This window comes from Python bivittatus, unplaced genomic scaffold, assembly GCF_059951505.1.
Source record: "Python bivittatus isolate LINGU-HERP-01145 unplaced genomic scaffold, Pbiv_v1 ctg000410_np1212, whole genome shotgun sequence".
In the NCBI taxonomy this organism is placed as follows: Eukaryota; Metazoa; Chordata; class Lepidosauria; order Squamata; family Pythonidae; genus Python; species Python bivittatus.
This window is the reverse complement of record NW_028277067.1, coordinates 11,700,577-11,713,485: the sequence shown is the minus strand read 5'-3', so window position 1 is coordinate 11,713,485 and position 12,909 is coordinate 11,700,577.

Here is a 12,909-nt window from a genome sequence, read left to right as displayed (position 1 = left end):
AAAATATAGTTAATCATTACAAAAATTAAGGCAACACATAACAAGCTCACAATGCAAACGCACATTTGCAGACTCATCAGACTCAGTTCTGTTGCTGTTATCCATTAAAAAGTCAAATACCAAATAAGCCTCATTCCAAAGTACTTGACTAGTAAACAGTAATAAGTCTGAATAACTACAATGAAGGAGGAAGAGGACCCATCGATACATTTTTGAAAACCCAGTCTGCTAGATTGCAAGAAATGCTGTAAGTTTGGAATGATGCACAACGGTCTTATCATAAGGGCATTACAGTCACTTCACGAATCCAGTAGAGAACGGTGTGACATCTGAAGCCAGCTATTCGTGGCTCATTCAACAAAACATGGTTTTAAAAACTCATAGTTTGCCATGACATGGAATCCTGATGCTTAGTTGCAATCTATTTGCTGTAATTTCCTTCACGCTGTGTGGATCAATCCTGCAAGAAACTAAGCTGGTCTGGCTATGGACCATCTTGAAGAGATTGCTTTAAATCAAATCTCCCTTATGCCATCTTGAGACCCATCATGAATGCTGAATACATACATTGATTGACTGTAGGTAGGATAACTCATGAATTTGAGCATGTATAAAGTGCATTTCCCATCATCATTGCTGAATACTGAATAATCACAATTGTTGCTCACATCTGCATTTGTGAGGGTTGCAACCTTCTGGGATAGAAAATTAATACTTTCCAACAGCCTTGATTCCTTACAGTTCTCTTCAAATATAGATGTATATCCTTCCTTCATGCTCTGTAACTATTTGACATCTTTTTTCCACTAATCTGGGAGTTTAGAGATGCATTGGAATACTCAGATGGACTGAATCTTTTAGGCTTCTGATGTAGCAAAAGTACTCTATGCCTTCAGTAAGTATTTCCTGTCATTTGCTTTCCACCAAGGAAAAAACGCTCTTTGCAAAGAATGCAAAATTAATGTGTTATAGATTGAACTGGCTTTGGCAGCCCTCAAGCGTTGTGTTGGAGATGGCACCTGATGTTCCACAACGGGAACCTGCTAAGTTGGCATCCAGCCTTTTCAGGCTTGGAACTCCCCTTTTTACCTGTTTACAACTTGGAGCCAAAAGTCTACCTGCTACAGCCTTCCCCAGCCTGGCACCTGACCCAGATGTGCTAGAACTGCAACACCCAACATTTCCCATAAGCATGGCCAAAGACTAAGAATTCTGAAAGTTGCAATCCAGAAATGTTGGAAAGGAGCTAGCTGGGGAGTGGCTGGCTGATCATACTGGCTTTTGCTCCAAAGCTTCTGCCTCTCTGTTGCTGCTTGTTTTGTTGTTGTCCCATAGATAAACATCATTTTTAGGAATTTTGAACATGCCTTAATATGTATAAAGTGGCATGTCATTTCTAAAGCTAAATACCTGGGGTTCACTGTTGTTATTACTGTACACAGTCTATTTTTTTGATCTTTCTGTTTCATCTTCTAAGCCTCTCTCTGCCACTCACCTTCTCTTAAAACTAACTCAACTGACAGCAACACACACTGACACACAGATAAGAAATAGGTGGCTGTGCACCGGTCTCTCCCATATTAATTTAGCAGGTGGAAGTGTTAGGACTGAGTGTCTGCCTGCCCTGCAGATACGCCTGTATGTAAACTGGCTGGAAATGAAGCTGTCTTAAAAATTACTTCTCAGATTTCAGACCCTTCCTCCACTTTGGCCCTGGTGATAGCCTGATATTCTGTATTCTGTTCAGACCACATCTGCCATGAGTTCTGTTTGGGGGATTTTACTTCTTTATCTTTTCTGGACTAGGGAAAAGGGAAAAGACAAGAGAAGACCAGTTTTAGCATTCTTCCTGTTATTGGGACAGAAGGGGAAACTTCTGTCAATTACACCTGGAGGCGGGGGAAGCGGGTCAATGGTATCTCTTGTCCATTGTTCCATCAGTGACCTTGTGTGTGTGTTTAAAAGGCAGATACCACTTTTCATTGTTTCATCAGTGAATTTGTAAGAAACAAAAGCAAGTCCAACATTTCACCATGTAGTGACCAGCTTTTCATCTTGGGGAAAAAAAAGAAAGAAAACCCTGGGTAGCCATCCATGAGCAGAGGGGAGGGGGTGTTCCTGCCAGAGTGCACAGTAGCTGATTGGATCCAGAGTGGTTGCCTACGATGAAATGAAGCGCAGCAGGCAAACTGGAAGGCATTGCTTGAGCCAGTACAAGTCAAAAAACCATCCTTTTGAAGCCTAGCAGAAAATGGTGAATGGAGGTTGCCTGCCTGGTGGGCTGGGGGCAAGCAGAGGATGATGTTGGGTCTTCCTGCCCTCAATAAATAATCAGTGGCCTGTACTCATGCTAGGGCAAGCTGGCCAAGGAGATCAACCCTGAGTTCCCCCCTCTGTACTGGTGGTCCCTTCTATTTTTGTGGATTCCATTTAAGAAACTGCAGTCTGTTTTTTCTTTTTGATCTTTCAGGGCCTTTTATTTCTCTTTAAGTATCTAGGCCAGTGTTTCTCATCCTTTGCAACTCTAAGACGTGTGGACTTCAACTCCCAGAATTCCCCAGCCAGCCATGCTGGCTAGGGAATTCAGGGAGTTGAAATCCACACGTATTAGAGTTGTCAAGGTTGAGAAACACTGATCTAGGCTATAACTGGTATTTTCTTTTGTCTATATTTTGTCCCAGGCTGTATTTCAGTTTCTTTTTGTCCCATATTTTAGCTGCTTGCATCATTTTTTTATTTCTCCTTTGGTCCACGTGTTCTGTGACTCATCCCAATTGACATCCAACGTTTTAAGATAGCCCCTTCTGAATAGTTGGGGGCATTATTATTTAGTCATTCAACAAGTTTAGTCATTCATCCCTGCAGAATATTATTAGATCTCACTACGTCTGTTTTTTCATTTGGTATAATGACCACCAGCAAATGCACATATCGTCTACTCCCACATCCTGAAGCTGAGGTCTCAAAAAGGCAGTTAATAGGAAAAATAGCTTAAATAAATATCCTACAGTAAAGCACTACCATTGCTGACATATTTCAACTATAAACGTGCAGATACTGGGTTTAGTATGCAGCCATGAGGGTTGCCAATGAGAATCACACCTTCTGGAAACAATTTTAGCTATCAGTTGGTTAACAAATGGGGCTGCCAACATTTTTTCCCTCCTCCCACCTTTGTTTTGTTTACAGTTTTTCCAGATGAAATATTCTGGAGAACTTGAAAGCTTGCACGCAGTTTTGTACCTCTTGAGTTGGCCTACGAAAGGTAATACTGCTGTAATACAGATCCCTGTCCCAGTCATATTTGGAACTGTGTTATCTGCTTCTTCCAGAGTATGGCACTGTGAATCAGTGCAATGCCTCATCCACCAGCAACAGGCCAAGTTAAATATTGTATGAGTTCATTTGCACCTATCTAAACTTTCTATTGATTTTGCTAAAAAAAAAAAAAGAAGCAATTACTTTACTCTGACAAAGATGGCTCCCCATTAGTGGAATGTTATAAATAACTATACATAAATAAAACCAAGACCGAAGACAAGATTTCTTTAGAAGTTGGTATAGCAGGGAACATAAATGTGAAAGGCCCGCAAGGAGGAGAAGCGTATGACCAGGTGTTCACTTCTTGGCTGCAATATAAAAGGTATGGATATCTAATTGTGAAATATCTTTTTTAAAGACATGCAAACATCCATGTCAGCCATAGGAATCTCTATGGCATTACATAGGATTCTGGCATTTCTTTATATAAAGATATACCTATCAGGGAAATACAAAACAGTTTTATGACACTGTATCTTTCCAATGATGCAAAATAATATCGCACCGAACCTTAGGGATTAAATTATACAACAGAACTATTCACAGGGACAGGGCAGCTCCTTCTCCGGCACACCCACAACATTTGATGTTAGAAGAAACTAGACAACCCCGTGACCTGTTGGGTCATCGTTTCAGAGATATTTCCTCACCTAAACAGAGAAACAGAATGACCAAGGGAAAAAAAGCAGCAGGAATGTGAGTGACTTGTGACTGGCTGCCAGCTTCCCCACTGACTTCCCTTGTGTGAAGCTGGCAGGGAGTGTTGGAAATTTCCCTCCCTCGTTTTCACATACAGTATGCGCTTGCTGTTTGCCCTCCCCTCACAACCCTCAGGAGAGCCCCCATGAAGCCTCCTCCTCCTCAACTGACCTGTGGAACTGCCTGCCACTTTTCTGGTGAGAGGTGGAACAAAGGGAGCCGTGGAGGAATACTGCACCCCCACTCCCCATTCCAGCATGTCCCCAATGGCCCCCTCACTCAAGGGAGGAAGAGGGCTCACCCATCGATCACTGGCATCCACCAGCCAGCCCTACCTTGCCAGCAGACATTCAAGTCGATCCCTCATCCTTCCCTCAACACCCACCATCGTTAAGAGATTTCAAATTTTGGTCTCATTTCCAAAGCAGCCAATCACCACTCACCTGTTGGGCCTTGCCACCATCTGATTGGGCGCAGGGGACAAAGGGAGGTGGGAAAGGGGTCAAGGATACACCCATGATGGTCCCGTGACCTGGGCTGACCACGGTGGCGTGGCAGCACAGTAGTGTTGACACAGCCACAAATTTCCCAAATTTCAATCCCATGGGAGTAATGGGTCCCGGATTTTGGACATATTCTGTAAATTAGCCCATCTGAGGTACCTCAGTTCAAGGATTGTTGCCCTGTAACGCACCGTTTTGCCCAACTGAGGTTACAGATACAAGAATTTTAGCAGTATATAGATGACAAAAAATATCACCCAGTCAGTTTTTAAAGCAGTTACTGAATCAGTATCTAAAAGGATGGAAGGAGGACTGGATGAGTTTAAAAAAGAAATAATGGCCTCAGTTTGCCCTCTCTAAGTAATGGGGCAAATTCAAAGAACTGCTTTTATGCTGGCATGTGGATTATGATGTCCCAATTAATCAATATCCCAGTCAATATCTAATTAATTCCACTACCTGTAACTCTATGACTTTGTTTATAACTGGATGCCCTGCCCTTCACCGTTCACACATCTTCGTGTGCCAGCAGCACACAGTCAGAATGACTGGGTTAGTTGGTTGGCAACCTTGTTCTTCATCTTTCCAGCCTTCAGTTCAGCACCATTTCCTGACTTTTAAACGTTTTTCCCCGTCTGGAATGCAGTGGAGAAAAATCTTTAACGGCATGATTGGGATAGCATAACTCCAGATAACTTCAGGAGAGCTGTACCCCCTTTTCATCCTCCACATTGGGGGAGTTAAAACCAACATAACCACAGAAATTATTTAGAGAAGCAGGATCTCTCCAGGATCTTTTCTTGATGACACACAGCAAAAAAGACAGGTAATTTTTAGTTAAGCAGTTTGCATGATATGGAGGAGTTAGTTGGTTTCACCCCCAAGAAACTAGAGTTTGGAGTTAAATTTAACCTCTTCAGGGTTAACTGGATGGGTCAGTCAGCTCAGTGTGGAAATTCTCATAGCGTGCTTATCACTAATAAGCATCCATGACAATAAAGAGTATCATTCTGGGGCATAGGATCTTACTCCTGACATCTGTAGAGCAATATTCCAACCCATCATTTTTTCTACAGATTAAAACAATGGAGAAAATTTCATCACCTGTCTTTTAATGCCTAAGAAATATGACTTTCTTTGCATTATTACTTAATTTATGTAACTCTGCACATTCATTGCTCAAGAACAGTCCTTTTCAAACATGTAAATCATCCTGTTTTTATTTTAAACATGTATTGATGCTAGCTTTTAAAATGCAAATTGCCCTGATATAAATTCTCCTTTTAAACACACTATACCGCTTGCATGAAATTTTGAGCAGCGTACTGTTTTTCAGTGACTTTTTCTGTGGATTTCTAATGAAGGAAGAGAAATATTACAAGGCTCACTTCCATGTTAACATTTTCCCATCCTCTCCCTTGGGCTCAAATTCCACAGCAAATGTGCTTGTCTTTGAGCATCATTCGTTTGCCACCCATGGAAATGGTATCAAAATAGAAAAATAGAAAACTTTAAGTTCAGAGGACTCATTTAATGTTTGAAGCTCAGGCCTACCTCTACTTTATATGCAAATAACTCTATATGTCACTTTCCTTTTAGCCTCCCCTCTTCACATTTTGATAAATAGGTATTTTGTGACTGGGACATCCATAATGGCAGCCATTTTATGAACTGTCAACCCTTCATGATAAGCTATTTTGTGAACGATTTTGTTAAGATACACTCTCAAAATTACAAATGGGGCTAGTGTTACACTTTTTCTTGGGGGCATGCTTTTGGGGGATTGCCTCCTTGCGCTTCAAAGCTTGTCACCACTCCACTGCTTTTTATAGCTGAGGATGTTAGGCAGTATAAATCATGAACTGACATGGCAACACAATTTATCTATCAAAACTAGGATCTGAACTGATACCTTCTGGATGTAAAGTATGGGAGAGAGGGAGGAATGAATAGATGGTTTAAATTATACTAATTGAAACTGAAAACAGAAATTGGTTGTCAACACGCCTGAGCATGAAATAGGGGAAGTGACTGAGCAGATGCATAAATATTTGCATGAACATCTAACTAAGTTCATAGCCTTACTGACAATCTGGAACTGTTTTTTGAGCCCACTGGACTTGTGAAAACAATATTTATTTCCAGCTGACAGAATGACACGCCTGAACAGAGGAAGTGGCTGTTTGGGTTTGAAGAAGAGTTTCACGTTGTGATCATTTGCCAACCAAATCTCTGTTAAGAAGCACGGAAGAAACACACACTCTGATGAAAGGGCCCAAAGCTGTCCTGGGGATTTGATCAGATTAAAACAATACCTTCTGATGTATAAAAGGGACAATAACAATAATCACCTGATCGCAGCTTCAGGTTAGTAAAGGCAAGTTTTATGAAAAAGATCAACTTTCTGTAACAAGATGGTACACAAAACCATCCACAAAGCCAACAATAGTAACACAATTCCTTTTGATGATCACTTAAAAGCCTTTTCAAATAAATTTTCAGTCATTTTTAAGACATAGGACCTCTTCCTGATGGAGCCTAGCAATGCTGCGTTGTTGGCAACCATTTTAATTTCCCACAATGCCCCTTTTGTGGCATAACTAAAGGGCATTGTGGCATCTCACTGCATAGTGTGTGTGTGTGTGTGTTTTTAGTAAATCACACTAGAGGTGTCATTTGTAGGATTCTGGCAGCTCCCTAGCTTGCCCAAAGATGCCAAGCCTGGTGTTTTGATCATTTCTCAATGTAGTTGGTAACTTCAGCTGAATACACAAATTTATTTTATACTTAACACTGTTGTATATATAATCCGCTGTCGCTTGATCAGCTATAGCACCTTCCAAGGAACCATGCCAGTATAAGAAAAGTTCAGATGTTTGCATATATATATTAAGATCTTCCTGCTTTTGCTTTATCTCAGGAGTAGGCGACCTATGGACCACACAAAGTGCCCAGCACCCCATGGGCAGCCCTCAAAGAAGGCACCAACATTTGGAGGAAAAATAGTCAGATTTCAGCAATGTTAAGGTTAAAAAAAAGTAGAGTGCAGGTGGAAGTAGAAATGTAATACTGCTGGATAATGAAATGCTTTGATCCCTTTCTCAACCCCCCCCCAAATCTTTAAAATAGGCCAAAATGGGAAAAGGTTTTTTAGCCTCTCCCCTTTTGATGATGTCACCACACCCCTTCTTGGCTTGCCTCCCATTTAGAAAAGTGTAATTCTCAGAGAAAGAGGTTGCTCATTCCTGTTTTAGTTGATAAATAATTAAAGCGAAGACTCGATAGTTATACACAGTGCTAATCCAGTGCTTGCATAAGACACCATTCCCACATGAAATTAAATGAATTCATTATTAAGTTCATTACTTTTTCTGTAGTTGTTGGGAGGAGGAGTAGCAGAAGAACCGACTGAACCTTTAAAAAATAGTATGTTCTATGATAGTTCTAAGAACATCTGATTTTGTGATTATGTTTAGTTTTAATATTCCATTATATTTGTGTTATTTATATGAATCATAGAGAGCCAGTTTGAGATAGTGGTTAAAACATAAGGCTAGAAACTGGGAGACTGTGAGCCTAGTCTTGCCTTAGCCATGAAGTTAGCTGAGTGACTTTGGGTCAGTCACTCTTTCTCAGCCCTAGGAAGAAAGCAATGCCAAACCACTTCTGAAATTTTGCCAAGAAAACTGCAGGGACTAGTCCAGGCAGTTACCAGGAGTCAACAATGACTTGAAGGCAAAAAAAAAGGGGGGGGGGCATAGAAACTAAAGTCCTTCTAGTATTTTACCACTTTAAAGATAATGTTAATTTTTTTTGTAAGCAAGCTCTTACTTCAAGTGCATGAATTATACAGGTGTTGGCACTATACAACCCTCACAATTATAATATTTAGTATTTATAAAGCATAAGTTATGTGCTTCAAGTGCAGCAGGTTATGCCATTATTGTTGGTTGCACAGTCAGCCAGATGTTTAGACTGGATTTGGCATTTTTATCCACCTATCGAGTCCTTCCCAAGGACCCGGGATAGGCAGATGCGGTTGTTTGGTGGTGTTAAAGGTATCATCACAGGATGTAAGCTGTTCCACGTAAAGCTGCCTTTTGCAATTGACTGATGGGGATTTTGTCAATGCTGATGGTCTTCAGGTGGTACTGCAGATGTTTTGGGATTGCACCCAAGGCACCTATAACTATTGGTACTATCTTTGCTTTCTTTTGCCACAGTCATTCTACTTCTATTTGCAGGTCTTTCTGTTTTGTGATTTTCTCCAGTTCTTTCTCTTCTATTCTGCTGTCTCCAGGTACTGCATGTCAGAAAACGACAGACACGGGTTCGGTTGTCCAGTAGACAGAAGTTTTTATTGGGCACGTTTGCAAAGGTGGGTCCCTCCCGCAGCAATGGAGGAACCCCGAAGCAAGGTCTGACAGGTTTTTATACCCCCTATCTGTCCTCCCCCTCCTACGAGGGCTTGGCTCACAATCTCACCTTTTTTACCGCCCCGGAGCGCCGCTAATTAACCGCAAAACCGCAGACATTCCACTTTCCGAATCCAATCAGCGCAATACACATTCCAATCCCCACTTGACCCGACAGCCGCCCCCTGCCGTTTCTCTTCACTCTGGTGCGAACGTGCCTCTTGCCTGCAGTCTTTCCTCCCTCCTGCCGTCCCTCTCCACTCTGGTGCGAGTGTGCCTTCTGCCCATCCTCCCTCCTGCCGTCCCCCCAAGGCTGCCCCATGGTGCACAGCGCTCTCCCCTAGCAAACATGGTTCGTTTGAGGCCCTCACTTCTCCCTGCCTTCTCACATGCAATATCCACTATCCAGATTTGTGTGCTTCAAGTGCAGCAGGTTATGCCATCATCATCATCATCATCATCATCATCACTCAAACATGGCCCTAAGACCAAATCTGTATACAGGATCCCAAAAATCTCATTGAGGACCAAAAGCACAGATAAAGTTGAACTTTTGGGCCAAAGCCTTAAAGCCCACAGCCCAGGTTTAAAGAAATTTAGAACTGACCTTGGGAAAGGACTGAGAGACATTAAGGAGGGGCTTGGAAAAGCAATTACACAGTCCAGAGACAAAAGGAAGTGTGAGAAAGAAACTCTGCCTTGATTCATTTAGTATAAGATGGGCCAGAGAGAAACTTGGACAGGCTTTCAAAATCGGTGTCAGACCTTTGAGATTAGCCAGTTCAAGAAATAGACATTGCAGGGATTCCTGGAATGCTTTTTTATTATTGTAGTATATTAACAGAATTGTGAAAATCTGTCCAATATCTCTCTGGTTCATCTTATATTAAACAAAACCAAGGTGGGATTAGTCTGAGGTTCTTTCTCACACCTCTTTCTAGCTCTGGACTGCGTCATTGCTTCTCTAATTCCCTCCTTAACAGCTTGCTCCTTCCTTCCCCCCTTAATAGCTCTTTCATTCTTTCTCATGGTCTAAATTTCTTTACACCAAGGAATCTTCAGTGACCACAGAGAATGGCAGCTGAGAAAGTAGAAGTAAACAAGCATGGTTTCAAACCCTGAACCAGAATAAGCACTTTATAGATGGGGTTAATGGTTGGGCATCTAGATAGTTACATATGCTTATTGTGATGCTTTACTTTGAACATGTACTAACCCATCTTCAATGGAATGGTTCCTAACAAATGTATAGGTGCCACAATTCATGTCAGTTTAAGATTCCAACTTGTGCATGCTCACAATATTTCATCTTTTAATCTAGGTTTACAAAAAACTGAGTTATCTTTGTAGCATATCAAGCTGTTATAAAGCACAGAATGGGGGTGAGAGAAAAGAGTTAATTTTGTGCTTTACAACTGTAGTAATAATACAGTTGACCACTTTCATGAAAAAAAATAGTTTTCAATACTAGTTACTCTGAGAGCCTCATATCTCTCAGTAAGCCCTGATACCACAAACCAGCATTATTTTTTTACTTCAGGTTGACCAGAAATAGCCATCTATACCTCTAAATTAACCTGTGCAAATGTTATGCCATGATAGGTCCTGTAGACCTAGTAATACCCTTGGCATCCCTCATTTCTCCTGTAGGAGATGAGTTTACTAATGCTTGAATCTAATTTCCCCCTTGCTACATATAGAGCCTGATTGGCATATAGCATCAGTCCGGGGCATATGGAGTTCTTTGTCAAAGAAATTTCTTCAGAATATAAGCAGGCTGAACCCATAAGATTTTGCCTTTGCAGTACATAACCAATAAGGGGTGTGCTGAAATGGACTTCAGAGACTGACTAGGCCAATCTCACCTGCTGAAGCATTTTGGACAGAGAGCTATCCAACCTCTCTCTGAAGACCTCCAGCAAAGAGGAAGATACCACTTCACGGGGCCACCTATTTCACTGGTTGATAGCTCTTACTGTCTGGATATTCCTCATCATAGCTACCTGAATCTACTTTCTTAAAGTGTCACCCCATTGGTTCTGGTTTTGTCCTCTGGGGCAAAAGAGAACAAGTCCACTCTTTCCTCTCCGTTATAGCCCTTTTAGATCACTTGAAACTGCTGCTATGTTTCCCCTCAGTCTACTCTTCTGCAGGTTAAACATACCCAGTTGCTTTAACTGTTTCCTCACTCAACTTGGTTTCCAGGCCCCTCACCATCTTGGTAGACCTCCTCTGGATTTGCTTCAGTTGTTGATGTCCTTTTTAAATTACAGTGCCCACAATATTCTAAATGGGGCCTGAATGGGATAATTATTTTCCAGTCTCCAGACTCTATGTTCCTATTAACACATCCCCAAACAGCATTTGCCTTTTCAGCAGCTTCATCACTCTGCTAGCTCTTTTTCAACGTGTGATCTGCTAGAACATCCAAATCCTTTCACATGTATTACTGACAAGCTATGTCTCCCCAATCCTATCTTTCATTTTTTTCTTCCAGATGCAAGACTTTACATTTCCTATCAAATTTCACCCAGTTTGTTTCAGCACACTATTCAAATTTGTTTAGTGTTAGCCATGCCTCTTAGTTTTGTGCCATCTGTAAATTTAATGAGCATCCCCTCAACCGCCTTTATCCAGATCATTAATAAAAATGTTGAAAAGCATAGGGCCCAAAATAGACCCCTATTGCATCCCACTCTATATTACTCTCCAAGCTGATACGGCCCATCATTAAGCCAATTATAAAAATAACAGTGTATCGTCTAGCCCATATCTTACCATTTTATTAATGAGGATATCATGAGAGATGTTGTTGAATGTTTTGCTGAGGTCAAGGTACACTATGTCCAAAGCACTTTCCCAATCTATTAAGCTAATATATTTGTCCAACCCCCCCCCCCCCAAAAAAGGAAATAACATTACTCTGGCATGACCTCTTTGTGACAAATTTATACTGGCTCTTGTTAATTTGCATTCCTATTCACATACTGACAAACATGCTGTTTAATAATCTGCACAAGGACCTTGCCCAGTATGGACTTCAAGCTGAGAGGCCTCTAATTTCCCAGGTCCTCCTCCTTCCCTTATTTGAAGATCGGATCAACATTTGTTCTTCTACAGTCTTCTGGGACTTCATCAGTTCTCCAGAAGTTCTCAAATATTCTGTGATCACCTCCACTAGTTCTTTTGATACCCTAGGACATTATTTGTTTGGCCCTGGATTCATTCACATGTGTTCTTTTACTTTCTCTTTGTCTGTCCCAAGCTGCAGCTTCCTCCTGCAGATGGCTAGCTAGGGCTTATGAGAAAAGACCTCTTTGCTTTGCTTTTTCTTTGTTTCTGACATACCCTCTCCTCTTCCATGCCTTTGTTGTTGCTGCTGTTGTTATGGTCATTTTGCAAGCCTCAGCTTATTCTAAGCTGCAGCCTTTCTGACATATTCTCTGCAATCTCTGCACATGTACAGTTGATTGATTATGTTCCATCAAGTCATTGTTGACTCTTAGCAGGCACAAAGATAGATCTTCTCCATGATGATCTGTCCCTAACCTGGTCTTCCAGATCTTCCAACACTGGAATCATTGTTGCTGCAACTGACTCTATCTAACTTGCTGCTGGTCATCCTCTTCTTTTTCCTTCCATCCTTCCCAGCATTAGGATCATCTCCAGGGAGCTACGTCTTTGCATAATGTGTCCAAAGTAGGATAATTTGAGCCTGATCATTTGTGCCTCGAGTGAGAACTCTGGGTTGATTTGTTCAGTGATCCATTTGTTTGTTTTCTTGGCTGTCCACTTATTCTCAGGAGTCTTCTCCAATGCCAACGTTCAAAAGCATCAATACTCTTCTGATCCTGCTTCTTCAAAGTCCAGCTTTCACTTCCATAAAGTGTCACAGGGAATACCATTGCCTGCACGAATCTGATCTTTCTATACATTCCTATACATGCCCCTTTTTATTTTCAGCATTTTAG